Genomic DNA, 17,060 nt, shown 5'->3' on the forward strand with positions numbered 1-17,060 from the left:
CAAGTTTCTGAGCCCATCGAATAAAAGTCTACAAATTTTTTCAACGTACACAGTAGGTATACAGGGTATTGTAAGAGCGACTGTGTAATTCTGTGTGGCGTTTATACAGTCGTGACGTCATACCATGCGACCCCCACGTGGCTTTCGATACTCCGGGCGGAATCTCGTGTACCAATTACAGCCCCGATTGATCCGATCTATTGTCACGCTTTCGAATGAAATAAAGTAAAAGAATTCAAAAAAATAGAAGAAGAGATATAGTCGGTTTTCGATTCCCACGACCAAGGTGTGATTAAACGTCCATTTTATTATATGCAGCCAAAAATGCAATTGCAGAACCGATGCACCGACGGTAGAAGAAAAGAAGGGAAACGGAGTAAAAGAAAAATGGAGACGATCGCATCCGTGACAAACGCGAAATGAAATTCCAATAGATGGGAGTATTATGTCATCAGGGTATCTCGTCGAAAATCCGACACGTTTTCTATACCGTAATTATATACTCAAATATAGATGGTTATTATTTTACGAAGTGCGTGCGATATACAACGGATCGGTTTGACGAACAAATTGAACATAATATAATGGAATTTTATTTTCGCGCGTAGACAAAACATTGATAACGTGCTTTATATTAATATACAACATTATATGTATAGAAAAATAAAATTAAGTGAAATTTTCGCGAATCCCATATCGTCGTCGCAGCGTATACTTATGCGTGTGGATTGGAAATAACTCGTGGAAAGTATTTGTGTTGCACGTATATTCGTCTACGGTAAGTGTAAATGTAAATCGGGATCACGCGTTACATCGCTCTAGGACACTTTGCGCGCTGTTTAAAATCCGAAAGCATGGATTAATAACGAGTTCCGGTCGCCGCGCGGTATACGCGTTACACACGTTTCGGCCATTTTGGTGCTTAGAAGAAACACTTGTTCTCCAAGAGGCCGCCAATATCTGACTCGTCGTACACTGAACTTCGCGATTGCAAACTGCATATACGTCCACGTTTACAGTTGTTTCTTCTTGTTCTCATCTCATTTGCTCTTTATCGACGAATTTATTACTCTGAAATATTTCGATCTCCAATCGATGTAGGTACGCGCGTGAAGAGAGGTAACACTGTGCACCACGCGCTCCGCTCGGTGCAAGATTATTGGCAAATCTGGTACCGGAAGTAAATTCGCAGGTAAGTTATAGTTGTTGCAAAACATGTTCACCGCGTACATGTGCGATATTTATGTAGAAATGGATTGAAAAATGAAAGAAAGAAAACCAACTCACTGTTTTGAAAATCGATGATTGATCCTCGGTGGAACTGTAACCTCTTGAAGATAACTGTTCACCCGCGTACAATAATTGGTAAACACCGAACATAAGTATATATAAATATATATGTATATATATATATTACATTGATTAATTATATATAATATTATATATACATATACGTGTAAGATATATATAAACAATCAAAGTCGCACTGACGAAGCTACCGGAGGTAACTTGGTTTGAACTTGATTATATTTATTAATTTGTTTATCGGGGAACATGATTCTGCATGAATAAAGAAAAACGGAAAAAAGGTTAAAAACACGTCGAGCGTTCACCTAGTTTCAGGATTTTTCCGATTCCCTTGTCTTCCGCATTGAAAGATGAAAAAATTCAAACTTCGTGCCCGCAAATGTATGTGAGGAAAATAAAAAATTTCTGTTCCTTTTTTTTTTTTTAGTTCTTTTTTTTTTTTTTGGCAATAATAATAAGCGAAAAGCTCGATTGCACCGCGGGCGCAGTAAACCTCAGAACAACACACTGTCGCGGATCCCTGAACGGTAACACCGATAACAGTTCAATGTCGACGCGCACGCAACCCCCAACTATAAGCGGGAGTATCGGGCCCCGCCTCCTCCGTTCCAAAATGATAAAATCAGCAGCAGCAGCAGCATTACTACCACATTTTACTTATATGTATCCGCGAGTTACGGACTTCCCCACCGACAGAGAAATGTCGAAAAGAAAAATAATTTGAATAAAACAAAAGTTGAAAAAACTATTTTTCGAACGTCACGCCTTATTCTTTTTTAGTTTTTTTCGTTCTTCGTAGAGCACGGGGTTTGCGAGTAACCGATAACGAGATTGCGATACGGGTGCATCGGAAGTATGTATGAAATATGATAATGAATGAATTGAAGAGAAAAAAAAAAAACAAAAGTAAATGGAAGAATGAAAAAGGAATAATACTTTTTAAAATGGAAACCAGCAACAACGATTATTCAAACAAAACTGAAAACGTTTCCTCCAGCACACTCACGTATGTATGTACGTGTACATATATATACATATATACGTACGTATATATATATGTATATATATATTCAATTATTACGTTTAATTATCGTTCACTAAATATTATTCACCCTCAATTAAATTCACCTCGATTCTCGAACCATTCGCAGATTACTTTTTCAACTGGCATGGCCGATTTTTCGTAACTTAGAATAACTTATTTATTTATTTTGTTAAAATTTCTTTATTTATTTATATATTTTTTTTGCTTTTGTTTCAAGTAAACTTGCATCGTTTCGATTTCAACCCCTCTCTTCGTACTACGTGGGTACTCGCGATTGACAACTTCTTATCTATTTGGTTCAATATTTCGTGTATTAACAGTTTGTCTTGTTTTGTTTTGTTTTTTTTTTGTTTTTTTACTTTTCTTCCAAGTTAACAGTATTCATTACGATTGTATTGAAAAATTATCGTTCGATAATTTTCTCTCGTTTTACTTCATTTGTTTCGTGTTATTCATTTATTTTCGTCTTTCGATTCGATTAATCAATTAATTATCGATCAAATTAATAAAATCAATTAAATACATTAATTTGTTTTTATTTGTTTAATTTGTTTTTATTTGTTTAATTTGTTTTTTTTTTTTATTTTTCCCTCAATTTTCTCTTTCCTTTCTTTTTATACGTCTTTTTGCAAAAAAATTCTCTTTCGCTATATATTTATTACGTATATCACGGCCGAACAGCGGCATGCACCGCGACAAGAGCTTGCGAGTGTTGTCAGTTGCGACCGGCCGCGTCGCGCTAGCGTAACTGCATTGCTAACGACGACCACCACCGCGCCACCGGCGCACCGTATACTCACCCCACTATCGTTGATTCTCCCGCTGCTGCTGCACTGCAACCAGGCTGGCAGGCATCGTTGCTGCGACAGACCCTTCCTCCTTACTCCTCCGCGCCACTCTGCCCCGTAGCCGTCGTCGTCGTCGTCGTCGACGTCGTCGTTCACGGTGTTCACTAGGTTCACCACTCGCCCGTAAGTTCCCCGTGCACACGTGTACGTTCCGAGCGGTGCACGTGTGCGTGCGCGGCACCGGCACCACCACCTTCTCGCACGTGCAGCGAATCCGTGGTGGTGCAGCGGCGGCGGTTTCTCTATGCACCTCGCACACACCTACCCCCCAACTTTTGCGCGTACGTACGTACCGTACGTACGTATGAAACCCGATGGAAGGTGGAAGTGGAAGTGGAAGCAGCCAACGCGAAGCTGCCGCACGTTATGTGTGTACGTGTGCGTCAAGAGGGTCCCGCTCTCTTTCGTTGTACTGGTGCAATTGCACATTTTCCGAACGCGGTACAGAACATAACAAAAGTTGCCGCCCCGCACAGACTCCCTCCCTGTACATATGCATGTATACATACGTATATATATGTATATATGTATACGCGTACGCCGTATAATCGGATAATTCATCCTCTGCACCGAACTTTGGCGGCACTTTCCGCATGCATTCGATTAATCGAACTCGCAATCGGACCGCGTACACCGCAGTCGCTTGGTTCCAACGTCATCAATCGTATACTCGACGGTTTTCCGATCTTCGGGCGTCTTGGTTGAGGCAATTTTTGCCGCGAAATTACCCTCCCTTTCGGTGAAAATCGAAGATCGGCGTATTCGACATGGTTATCGGAGTAATCGTATGACCCGTGGAATTTTTTTTCGAGTTAGGGAAAAAATTCGTCACGAGATATCAGTTTCGCCGCCGCTGGTTCACAATTCGTCCACTTCCTCTTCGTCCTCCTCTTCGCCGATCTCTTCGTTCTCGGGCTATACGTGTGCATCCACACCACGCCGATGCAACTGCAGCTGCTACAATACGTGCACCAGTGCGAACGCTCGCTGCAAAGTTTGTCGGTCAAGGTCAGACGCCTTCGGAAGCTGCGACTCTGCTCTATATGCAGTATAGGAAACTGCTGCTGCTGCTGCTGCTGCTGCTGCCGCTGCTGCATGGCTGCACTTTGTTGGCCAGCAAAATCCACGCTCGAGTTGCAGTTCGCTTCGGGCCTTTGCGCTTTTATCATATATACGATATATACGTATAAGTATACACGCTTCGCGTTGAATGCCCGATGATAATTATATTCGATCTTGGTTTGTTGTGTTTTTTTTTTTTTTTTCCATTTTTCCAATCGTCCTTTTTTTCTCCGACGGGGATCCCGAATCTTTCTTCGTTTCCTGCAGCCTCGTTTTGTACAGGACCCATCATCCAGTTCGCTTTCACGTTTCGTATATACCTTTTACTTTCCGGCAACCGGCGAAGGACTGGCTATATTAAGTCCGAAGGTCATTCGCAGTAATTGAAGGGTTTAAAAGGTTATCCAACGCGTCGAATCTGATCAACGATCGCCGCCGAGCTTTTCGCTCGTGAATACCCGTGTTGTTTCTATCGAACCAATTGCAAGACTCACCGTACAATATTTTCGACATCGTCCAGAATATTTCAAAATGGCACCAACCGTGCGGCATTCAAGTCTCCGCGTCGATATACGTATATATATATATCATACGTCGGGGTAATTAGCTTCGTTCTATATAGATTCGATTTTAGAATAATGAATCCGCGTGCATATTACAATCGGCGCGTCCGAAGCGGGACGCCTTTCGCCTACTGAAATTGCACTTTGTTATACGTATACCAGATACGAGTAGGGCTCGGCTCGCGTTCTCCATCGATGCGTTTAGTTGTTAAAACGTATTACATACACTATATGTATATCCTACACGCAACGTATAAGTATGCATCGCGATTTTTTTCAGACCCGCGTTTCTTACCCACCGGTATAAATACACGCGGAGATTTAGCCATGACACTTTTAATAGAAAATAATTTTATTCAGTAGTCTCCGGCGCGATTTGAAATTTTAAACGTTCTAATATAACAGTGGCCAGTCTGGACGGGAACGAGGAGATAAAAAATGTCCGACGTTTCGTACGGAGTAAGCGATTTTTGCTTGATCCTTCGTTTTTCTCGTTTTTTTTTTTTTTTCGGTTCGTTTCTTCACGACGTGGCGTCTATACGTATACATGGATGTTCGGCACTTTTATCGCGTTCGTTTCGTTCGGAAAAAATCTCGACGTACTTATGTACGGGTGCGTTGTATGCCTGATGTATAACAACCTTGAATCAAAAACTCGTTCGTTTATTTCGTGTGTTGTATAGGTGCACGGCAGCACTTCAATGCGCGGTTTTCTGATCGTGCTGTTGCACTGTCTCTTTGAATAAGAAATAACATTGCAGTTGAAGAACGTGTACGGGTATATGGAAAGTGTATACGGTAGCCATACCTACATACATACATGTACGTATACACACGTATCTCTGTATCGTTATATTCAAGATGTGACGGCGATACGTTCAGAAATAGAATTGAATAAATCGTGATTGATTGTATTCCGTACACTGTACCGGGGCTCTATATTCTCAATCGATTCGCACAGAAGCTCCGTCGCATATATCACTCGACCGCGTGTTCGGCGATTTTATAATTCTCAAGAATTTATATCATTCTTTTTTTTATATCAATCAAAAATCGAAATTCATATTTTTTGCTCCGGTCGTCGGATTCGAATCTTGCGAAGAATCGTTGGAATTTGGAGCCGAAATTTTTTGCGACTACCGAAATCGCGGTCCCTATGAATTTCACGAAACTCGGGTTATCACGCGGTGTGTACCGGCCGTCGCAAGAGTATCGGAGTCGCATATATATATACGTATATACATATATTTAGGGCGCATAAAAAGATTACTTCTCGAGGTTATTTAATCGCATCTCGATATACACGAGGTGCGCGCGTATATGCACACGTCTGCAGTGCGGATATATCGGCGGGGCGATGGTTTGCCCGTGAGAATCTCGGGGCCTTAATAGTCAAGTTTTAAGTCGGCACTGAACGAGCAGGCGCGTCCAACCAGCTGCCTTTCTCTTTTAAGCTAATACCTACTACTTCCCTCGCGGATCCAAAATATGGCGACGCGCGGTACGTCCCGCGCGCCTTGCGAATTGCGGCATATATACGTATAATATATATATAATAATGCGTATATAGGACGGTAATATATATATGAACGTATAGGTACCGAGGCACATGTGATAATATCACATGTAAGAATCTAGATTGTCTGTAAGTCGCGATCGGTCGAGCGAAAGAGATTTAGGATACGTATATATATACAGAATTTCAGATCAGCTCACCGATTCCTATATACATATATACGTAATATACCGTGCATACGAGCGTTATTGCGAGATCGCTAAAATATTCGAATATATACATCGGTATGAATTCGAGTCGATTCCCGTTCGGCGAACCATTCGCAATTATTATAGTTTTACCGAAATTTCGATCAATTCCGATCGAATCGAGAACGAGCATTGTACCTATATTTTTCATCGCGCGGCGGGTATGGGTTAAAATCGCGTACGTAGACGGTCGTTTGTGAGGCGAACGTGTGTCAGCGTGACGGTGAGTGTTGCTAAAAATTTTAGCGTGTTTGTATTTTAATATTCGAAACGTGGGTTGCGTAACGAAGATTTACGTAACCGTATGTAGGTATATATACGCGACGAGCGTCGGTTGGACCGCCGTCGTCCATCCTACATTATGGCTGTCGTTGTATATGCGTATACGTATGCATGTACGTGTAGTTATAGACTGTACGGAGATAGTTGTGCACATATATATATATATGTATAATTTTGACGCACGTACACGATCGCGTATTTATTATATACCTACGGGATAACGCACGCGTGTGTGACATTCGCCAAGTCTAAACTAAACGACTAATAGAATTCGTTTGTTGCAAATTGATGCCCAAGAATTCCCCTCGCTCTATAACGTGTTATATGTAACGTAATATAATATATATATATGTATATATAGATATAGGCGTGATTTGCATCTCCGTACTGCAAGCGCGCACACGTTCGCGTTAAACGTAAATTTTCATTAACCGTGTAATTAGACGGGTCATATTATTCACCCGTGTATTCGCTAAAATCAGAATACCTTCGCGAACTACTACAAGTAATTAATACGTCCGCGTAATACGATGAGATTTATTTGGCGAAACGAAAAATTAATAGACGCAACAAAAAGGGAGAGAAACTATAATTTGTCTTATCATAGAAATTGCGGACGTTATCGTCGCAGCTCGCGTACTCTACAATTTCCTTCTTTCATTCGTTGTGCATGTAATTTTTTGTTTCAAGTATTTATTACATTAGCAGGATTTTTATCGTTCGTTTTTCGTATCGATAACGAATCCGCATGGGACGAATGACGGACAAGGATTGCGGTGGTTTTATAAGCTGGGTCTCGTTACGCTCGGTCACGTGACGTCTAAATTCAGTCTGTCAGCCATTTTGGCGCATGATTCATTTGTTTAGAATGGGTCGGATGGAGTAGGAGGCGGGGCCTGCTTACGAAATCTTCCCAGGCGTTAGATTCAACTGAAAACTACGCTCCGCCGTTCGTTGCTACGTTCGGTTCAGCAGCTCCCTCTCCGAACTTGTAGCTCATATTGTACACACGCTCGGCCTACTGGCTTTTTTCTTTTTTCTTTTTTTGTTTTTTTTTTTCTTCTCTCAAACCGCGTTACACTTTGGTCACGACGGAAACGTGGGGACCGAGCGTACTTTTCCTATTGAATTTCAAATACTCCCTCGAAAATTTCAATTCTCTTTAGCAAACTACGATACCTGCGATTATAAAGTTCGAGATTTCATGCATATATAGTTGTATAGGGGCCTTGATTGACCGATTTTGTAAATCGCGTTCTGATTGTAATTTATTGATTATTTTTTTTCTCTTTCACCGACACCGAAGGCCGGAAGTTGATCTAATCGGAATTTAAAATGGACGATGCTTACATTTGAAAGTATAATGACATTTAATAGCAATTTAATTCATATCAGCTGAAAGTGTTGTTGAATTGTCAGGTATACAACGTGTTAATGTCTGAAATTTATTGATTAAACTGTATACAACAAGTGAACATCATTGAGCAAAATAGCTGATAAGATGACAGTTATTTTGCACTATATCATATTATTATTCATGTGTACATGGTTTTAGTGTCACTGTATATATATATATATATATATATATATATATCAGTGCGAGTCAACGCGCGATAGCAATTAAAACTTTGATATATAATAATTATCAAGCATATGTATATACTTGACCGATTCAATATGCAGTTATACACACTGCATCGCGCTATATTCATTTCAAGCAAGAAAATATAATAACTGTCCTCTTCTCTTACGTACGGCAAAAAATCTCACGAGTATAATATAGAATCATACGATTAGAAATCGAATTTAAATCATGTTCCAATTAATCAATTTCATTCCACTCAATAATCACGCTTATATAGATAGATATATCGTACTATTGAAAAATGAAAAACAATTGTGATTGATAAATAAATGAAAAACTGATCGCCGCATATATTCACAAGTGTTTGTTTTTCGAATTCACCTTTATATCCGTACAGTGCCAATTTTTCTGAGGATGTAATGAATACCGAAATGGAAAAAAATAATAATAATATAAAAAGTATTTTCATTAGCCTAAAACGCGCTTACGAGCTCGCGGATACCTCAGCATGCGTGTACGTAGATTCATAAAAGTAGGTACGTGCGTACCTACGTGTAGTATTTTGTGTTCTGAAATATTTTTGGAATATTCCATCGCTTTGTCGGAAACATTCGAAAGAGATTAGAATAAAAATCGAGCGCATCTGCAGCTGTCATGTGTTGGCATCATGAGTACGATCCGATCGTCGGCTGTACATAGGGCAGGGCAACCCTTAAAAATATGGTGTCAAACTCGGGGCGATTCAAATATTTGAACGACTGCAAGTGCCGTATTCAGATAGAGCATATACACACATGTATACATATAACGCGATAGAATCGCATCTGATTGTGGAGTGACTGTGGAGTCTACTGGAGTGACCTTGGAGATTCACATATATTTATACACATGTACGCAACGGTTTAGAGCGTTATATATCGGGACGCTTTTTCCGAAGGTTTGCGAACTACATATTTTCCTTGAGAAACCGAGCACAGAGGCGTTGTTTTCACAGCGGGATGGAGAAATATTGTATGAACGGAAGTGACCCGAGTTCGAAGGAAGCTGCTGCCGCTGCTCGGCGTCGCGACGCGCGCGGTGCGCGGCGGCAAACGGAAAGTGCAAGAAGATTCGTTGACTGCAGATGCAACGGGCGAGTAGAATATACGAGCGCGCGTCGCGCGTCTCTTCGTTTCACGACACTGCAGTTACAGTACACGGTGCGGTATACGGTTTGCAACGAACGACGGGCCTTGACCGTATCTCGCTTATCGGCGAGACCGAGTAGCCAGGTGAGGTCATCGAGGGGATGACAAAAGGACCGGAGCGAAAAGAGAAACCGAAATATTATATATTTGGCAGAAAAATTACCGCACACTCGACGACAAAATATTTTTATATCTCGCCTCACGTGGACGTGGTCACGTAGTTGGTTCGCTAAATATTTTTCGGATATTCTTTCCGCGGTTTTTCCGTGTGTATCGAGCATTTTGACGCAGCTCCTCCTCCACAACGTCGGTCAGTTATTAGCGTTTCTTCGCAGCGCGACGCGGTCGGTTGGTTGACACCTAGTGCGCGCCAACGCAGATTAAGGTGTTCCCTTCTTAATGTAGCGTTCGACGGTTTTCGCAACGTGACTCATAGACCGCGCGAGACCGGACTTCGGACTACTGATTACGCACGTGCAGCTGCAACAGATGTCTTCGAAACTTAAAATCGTTACGCGTTCTCGCAGCGTTCATTTAGCGTTCATTTCAATCGGCTGTCTTTTTTTTCTCGTTAGAAATTTTCATCGCCGATCGAACGTCGATCGACATCACCGACGACCGTTGCGTACGCTCTTTGTGCGAGCGGTCGATTTATCAAAAACACGACGCATTTCGTACGAGAGGTGAAACATATATAATTATCTTTCAATAACTCGCACTCTTGTTATCTTCGTACACAAATGAAAGCAAATAATGTGTATACGCGCGGTGAATCATCATTAAATATTTTAACATCTATCTTTTTAAGTGCACAAAAAACAGAAGTGCCGCAGCTAAGGGGAAAATTATGTTTTTCCAACGTTCGTCGCCACGTATATTTCGACGCGAGAATTATTCCAAGACGGAATCGAAGATCCCGATACTCGGCGCGATCTTACACGTTAGACGCGTAATTCTCCGACGCTGCAGTTGTTTTACACGGCGATATACATACACGTATAGTACGTTTGTCCTTGGTAAATTCAATGGGGCGAAAGGGATCTCGCGGTTTCCCCAATCCCAATGATTCGAACGCCCGAGCCCGCGCGCCTGAAGTTGTTGTATACACGAGGCTGCACATATCGCACACTTGTACACACCTATACCCAAACAGGCTACAGGTATACTACCCCTGACGAGAGGGCTCCGAATTATCCGGAGGGAAAATCGCCCCGTATAATCCAGCTTTCCACGAATTCCTACAAACGTGGGTATACACACACCGTGTGCTTATATATATATATACCGCTGCACTTCTCACGCGCGATTCGAGAGGATTTGTGAATGCATTTTGGACATGGAGTCTACTTGTTGCGCATTCAACGGGCACATGCACCGCCAGTGGTACTCATTTCGTTGACGAACGCTGAGAGAAGAGAAAAAAAAAACTAGCCAACTTCCGAAAAACGTATTATATATACAACCAAAAAATACAATCACTCCCCGGATCGAGTGGGTGAAACGCTTTTCACTGTACGATAGCGTCGGATTCCCTTCCGCGACCCGCCGCACGGATCAATTTCCACATCGAATTCCATCGCGATTTCGTCTCTCTTCGTTCTCTCGAACGAACACCCGTGCGGCCGGACTCCGGAGTACGTTCAATTTCGCGAAGAGATCGCGGCGCGCGCGATTTACGATATTCCGCGCGTTCGTAAACGATTTTCCCCGAATGTTTGACAATCCCTGCTAAAGCTTAAAACAAGCGTCGGATGGATATGTACCCCATACATATGTGTAACGGTGTGTACATGCATACCGATATACAAATGTGTATATATATATATATATAAATATGCACGTTGCCATACCAGCAGCATCGGTAGCTACCGCTGTTAGATCTACAGGTATATACGTATACCTATACGTATAGTTTGATCGCCACAGGTTGCGCTTGGCACCGAAGTACCTCGACGCGCGGCACACGATTGCCCCACCTATATACATATAACCGCGGTGCTGCTAACGTGTGCACGTACACGAGTTGCATTACTCGGATTCGTTTGTCTGTGAGGTAAACCAAAAGTTTCATGAGGTAATTCTGTAGTTTTGCTAATTGGACACGTGCCGCTTTTATGTTGCTCTATTATCGTTTCATTCAGCGAGCTGGATTCTCTCGACATGATCTCTTAAACGATAAAAATCAAACCCGACTGCACACCCCCCCCCCCCGTGATCCGACGTTCCGACTTTTTTTTATCGGGTTACACCGTGTTAACCGGACAATTCGCCGATTTCGTCCCTCCAAGATCAATCGTAATGTCGCGCGAACAAATCTGCATCGCTCACCCCTATATCCGATCGTGTATGAAAGGAAAGGCTGCCAATTTTTCACATCTCCGATTCCGTGCTGTCGATCCCATTAAAGCTCTCCTAATTGAACTCATATATATGAATATATTAATTGAACTCTGCCGCGGGTTTGAATTTCCTACGTATTCATTATCCGTACACCGGAATTAATGAGCGCGTACACCACACGGTAGTCGGATCCAAGAATAGAAGAATTTTCAATCGACTCTAATTACTCTAATTCTGTGCACTCGTTTTTGGTCGATATTATGTGCCATATAAGGTGCAGGACCAGATAAATATACGCCGAGTGTACCCCGATGGATCTACGTGGCCGCAAACTATATTATTCGCGTGCGTTTCAAAAATGCTTCGCGAATCAAACGGTTCGGACGAGTCTTCTATAACCGTGAAATGCCGCGGTAATTGTTTCGTATATCGTCGTCCGCGAATCATCGCGACCGATGTACGAAATAAGTGTACACATTGCGCGATTCGACGTTTGAGAGAAGAAAAATAAGAAATGAAAAAAAATTAAAAAAAAAAAGAAGAACTACGTATATTCGCGGAACGTATATATGTAATTTTTATAATAATTTTTGCGACGATTAGACGTCGAATGAAACAAGCCATTAAAGTAAGACAAAAAGATCGTTGGATTTCCACTGTGCAAGTATACCGCGTAGAGAGAGAGAGAGAGAGAGAGACCACGCAGCACAGAGAGGCGAACGAATGCGTGTACATATACGTATATATGTTACACGTTACGAAGAGAATCCAGAGTGCATGGAGTTTCGGTGCGGTGTGCGGCGTGGCGCGGTGTTCAATTTAAAACAGCTGCTGCTGCTGCTGCTGCTGCTGCTGCCAAATTTCCCTCTCGACCGTGAGATAGAAGGAGAGAGGGAAAGTGGCCCGCTAACGAAAAGCGAGAGTGTGTTCCACATAGCGTATGTATTATGTATGGACGGTATGTATGCATATATACGTATACATGTATAATACATGGGGTATGTACGTAGGACTTTTTACATATGTACGACGAGCTCCGTGTACCCAATACTCGTACACCCGTTCACCCGTTCGCGCTACGTGTACGCTCCTCGTCGCTTCACTTCTACGAACACACGTACGTATATGTATGCACATTCGCGCGCCCCCCGCTGCAGCCAACGCGGCCGCGCGAATGTGTGTGTGCGTGTGTGTGTAAGTATCATACGTATACGTATGTATAACTTACGAACGTGCATTCGTGGTACACGGTGGATGTACACGTGAGTAACGTGTACATTAGATAGCCCGGAGTCCGGTAGCGTTATTCGCGTTCTACCGCCGGCCGACAACTCTTTGCAAATATATATATATATATACGGTACGAATTCAAATTGTGCGTGACACGCGGGATCCGGAAAAAAAGTCGAAAATTTGCCGATTCAGGAATCTTCGTCGAGCAGCTATGATAAAATTTCGACTAGATCGCCGTGCGCCCGGAAGTAATAGAGGAGCGAAGATCTCTCGGATCAAGATTTCAAATTTTCTACCGACGCGAACCCACCGCGACTGATATATTTGCTGAAAGCTCGTCGAACGTGTATAAAAATCGAAAAAATTTTCATCTCCGTTTTCCCGCCAATAACGGGACAACGAATATATCCCGACAGCTTGCACTCCGAAATGCACGTATGTACGTATACGTGATTCGCGTACGTGAGCCGATGTTTTTTTTTTTTCACGTATATAGTCAAATGTATCGTAAAGAGGGTTGTTTATTGATTTTCTGTTTCGCATGCCCCCAAGCGCTTACCCAGTGCTCGCGGGGGAACAGAAAATGCGGTCTACCTTACACAACATTGGTACAGTCTTTATAAAACGCGCGACAGCCAAAAACTTTCGTCAAGCTTAATGCTCGGCGCACGCTGCCGTACGGGTGTATAACGCATAACCACACCGTTTTTTAGTACAACCGTCTGGGGCGCGCTGCACGCGTGAATAATTCACGCTGCAATGATTCCTTTTCTTTTTTTTCCTCTCTCTCTCTCTCTCTCTCTCTTCGTTTTTTTTTTTATTTTTTTTCTCTCGCTCCGCGTCGCAACGCGTCGTATGCGTACAACGTATACCCGCACGAGGGAAGCTCTCAATTTTGATTGATTAACGACGGTGTACTGTACATACAAATATACGGTAAAACGAATGTATATTTTGTGTTATGTGAAGATTTTTCATTCCCTTGCAGATTATTTTTTTTTTTTGTTGTGTTTCTTAATAATTTTGAGCGCGATTGAAGAAGCCTGCTCACGTGAAAACTCGACTCGAGCTCTATGTGTGTTTGTATATATATAGGTATGTGTAAATACAACATGGAGGTATATACTTATTTGCCGTGCAGAATGTACCTAGTGCTGCAATTACCGCGGCGGCGATCTCGCTGACACTAATGCAGATTTTGCGTGCGTTGCAAAGTGAAGAAATCGAACAAGCCTAAACCTAAACCTTTTCCTAGAGATCGGAGATAAATAGATTCTATATACCTTATACATATATACGTTAGCTCAATTTATCGTTCGGAGTCGAAAAAATGAACGCCGTTCGACTAGCTAAATTTTGGAAATCGAGAGACGCGTAAATTGTTTTTTTTTTTTTTCCCATTTTGCTTTCGACGGTTTGCTCGGCGAAGGTATTTTTGATTTTTTTGAACCTCGGTGACAGCTGGATGACTCGGTGCATCGTAAATTTCGACTTCTCGAAGCTCGTAATCTTACTTGATAACGCCGCGGTAGACAGACGCTTCGCGTCGCCGGACTGCATTCGGTACGATCTGATAACGGAAGTGTACGTGTCACATTAGCGTATGTATATGTATATTAATTTATCAACGCGAGGTTGAATTAAAGTCGGTCTACGGAAGATTGCGAGGATTATCAAATCTTGCAATAATCGCCGAAAATATTTTTCGTCTGTCCACAATTGTAATCCTCGTGTAAACGCGTCGCTTCGTTCATATGCGTACGTTAAACATTGCTTTTGTTTTCTAATCTGTACGTCCGCCTCAAACGCGACGATATTTTTACGCGACGAATCGTTCTTTGTATTCGAAAGACTGAAATGACTTTACTTTCCGTCCGAAGACGGCCGTATACCTCGTCTATTCGGAAGAAATGCAAATTCGAAATATGAGAAAATAATGTCGTCCGAAAAAAGAGAGAAAAAGAGGAGGGCGAATAACCGAAAAATAGAGACGGAATCTCAACGGCTCTATAATTGCACGTGAGAATTGGAGCGGGATTAAGCAAGCCGCTGATTTTTCGAGACCCCTTTTCCTTTTCCTGCAGATGGCGACGCGTCGTCCATAGCTGTACGTATATATGTATAATAGCCTTCTCTTTCGGGATCGTCGTGCACAGCACATAATCCATCGCGGTTTTATTTTGGGCCGGAGCAGAATCTCCCTCCCTCCCTCCCTCCCCCCCGTTCGCGTTGCCCCTCGAACTCGCCGTCTCGCTTCATTCTCCTCTTTTTCTCTTCTGCACTTCTAGCTATTTTTCTCCCGCGTTCCTCTTCCTCTCCCTCCGCCCTCCCCCCCCCCCGCTGCCCTTCCTCCTTCCCCTTTTTTCGCTCCCATTTTTGCAGCAGCAGGAACTTAGGGAGAGCTGCCGCCGCCGCCGCCGCCGCCGCTGCTGCCTTTGCCTTTGCTTTTGCCTTTGCTTCTGCTTTTGCTGCTGCAGGGCGTGCGTGTTTCTCCTCTTCGAGCATATGGCAGATTGTGGTCTGCACGGTAGGGGGAAACCTTCACCGGAAAGTTGGGGCTGCCACCTCGACCATCTTTTTCCTATCCCCCCGTACTGCGAACACGCGTGCATTCGAGTCGAATGTATACGTGTATCCGCGCAGCTACGCGCGTCAACGTCTCGCGTATATCGTAAATGTTGCTGAAAATTCAACGGTGCACGTCGCCCCGTGCACGTGCGTTAAATTTCAAAAACCTTCGAAAACTGACTCCTCGTGAGCAAGGGTTTTTTTTTTCCCCTCAAATATCGCGATCTAACTTTTATTTTGTCGTCGTCGTCGAAAATCGGGTGAAAACAAATCAACTTATCATCGACGTCTTTCGTACTCTTCCCGTATACTCAAGCGCGCGAAGGATTCACTTTTTGGCAAAATGGGTAAACGTGCGAGACGAAGGAAAAAATCGAATAGAAAAAAAAAAGAAAAAAACAAACCACATTTTATAACCCAGTAAACGTTAGGCCGTAAAAAATTATGTACACGCAGACGGATCGTTACCTAACAGCTAATGTGGAGCGTAGTAAAAATGAATTTGATGCATGCGCGAGTCGTGTGACGACTGCATGAGACGACGACGACGACGACGACGACGACGACGATGACGACGGAGGCGACGGGGCGACGCGTCGCGCGGTCGAAAACGATACAGCGGCGGAGCGGAAGGGGATATATTCGGCGGTGCAGTTGGCGTCGGCACGGAACGCGTTGCATTTATTTTTGGCTGGCCGTGGCCCTCCTTTGTGTTTGGGTCTCTGGGCCACTCGGTTGCATTCTGCACCGCACCGGGCCATGGTCAGGGGGAGGGGAGAGGAGGTTCGATGCGAAGAACCGGTTCTTCGGGCTCCATTATTCGGCACCGGGTTGCTCGCTCCTACCCGCGCACGCTATACGGTTGGCCCAGGTCAGGCCCGACTCTGATCCACAAACCGCGTTCTTCGCGTGGCCATCTTTTATGGGGGAGTAAGACACGCCGTACCATACATATATGTATACGCCATGTATATATCAACGTGCGACTAACTAAAACTAGCGAACGCGTGTATTTCTCTTTCGTCCATCGCATGCGTACGAACCCTCCATTTTATGTATCCTTCATCCGTATAGTCTTCTCCGCGTATATCCTAACGTTTCTTCCGCTTTTACACTCGGTATGCTCGATTTCCCTGCTTCATTAGTATCGTGGGCACGCTGAACGAATTTCGCGATTCGTAATTTCAAGATTTTTTTGTCGCCAACAAAGCGGAGATCGTCGATTTTCTATTCAGATTCTGATCGATATGCGAATTTTCGTGAAATTGGAGAACT

At 43.1% G+C, this 17,060-nt stretch overlaps 1 protein-coding gene across 31 annotated transcripts in view; it reads right to left on the bottom strand.

The window, feature by feature from the left end:
* The window catches only part of LOC105691346 (mushroom body large-type Kenyon cell-specific protein 1), an 82,836-nt gene that overhangs the window by 54,282 nt on the left and 11,494 nt on the right, over positions 1-17,060 (bottom strand). For 5 of the 31 annotated variants that reach the window (XM_048653159.1, XM_048653165.1, XM_048653129.1 and 2 more), the window contains exons 1-2: positions 2,390-2,870; positions 1,288-1,560 (exon numbers count right to left, since the gene is read on the bottom strand). The exons of 5 other annotated variants lie outside the window; for them this stretch is intronic. The gene's annotated coding sequence lies outside the window, so the exon portion shown is untranslated. 21 more of the 31 variants (XM_048653141.1, XM_048653150.1, XM_048653131.1 and 18 more) reach the window with 18 other exon arrangements.

This window comes from Athalia rosae, chromosome 3, assembly GCF_917208135.1.
Source record: "Athalia rosae chromosome 3, iyAthRosa1.1, whole genome shotgun sequence".
Taxonomy (NCBI): Eukaryota; Metazoa; Arthropoda; class Insecta; order Hymenoptera; family Athaliidae; genus Athalia; species Athalia rosae.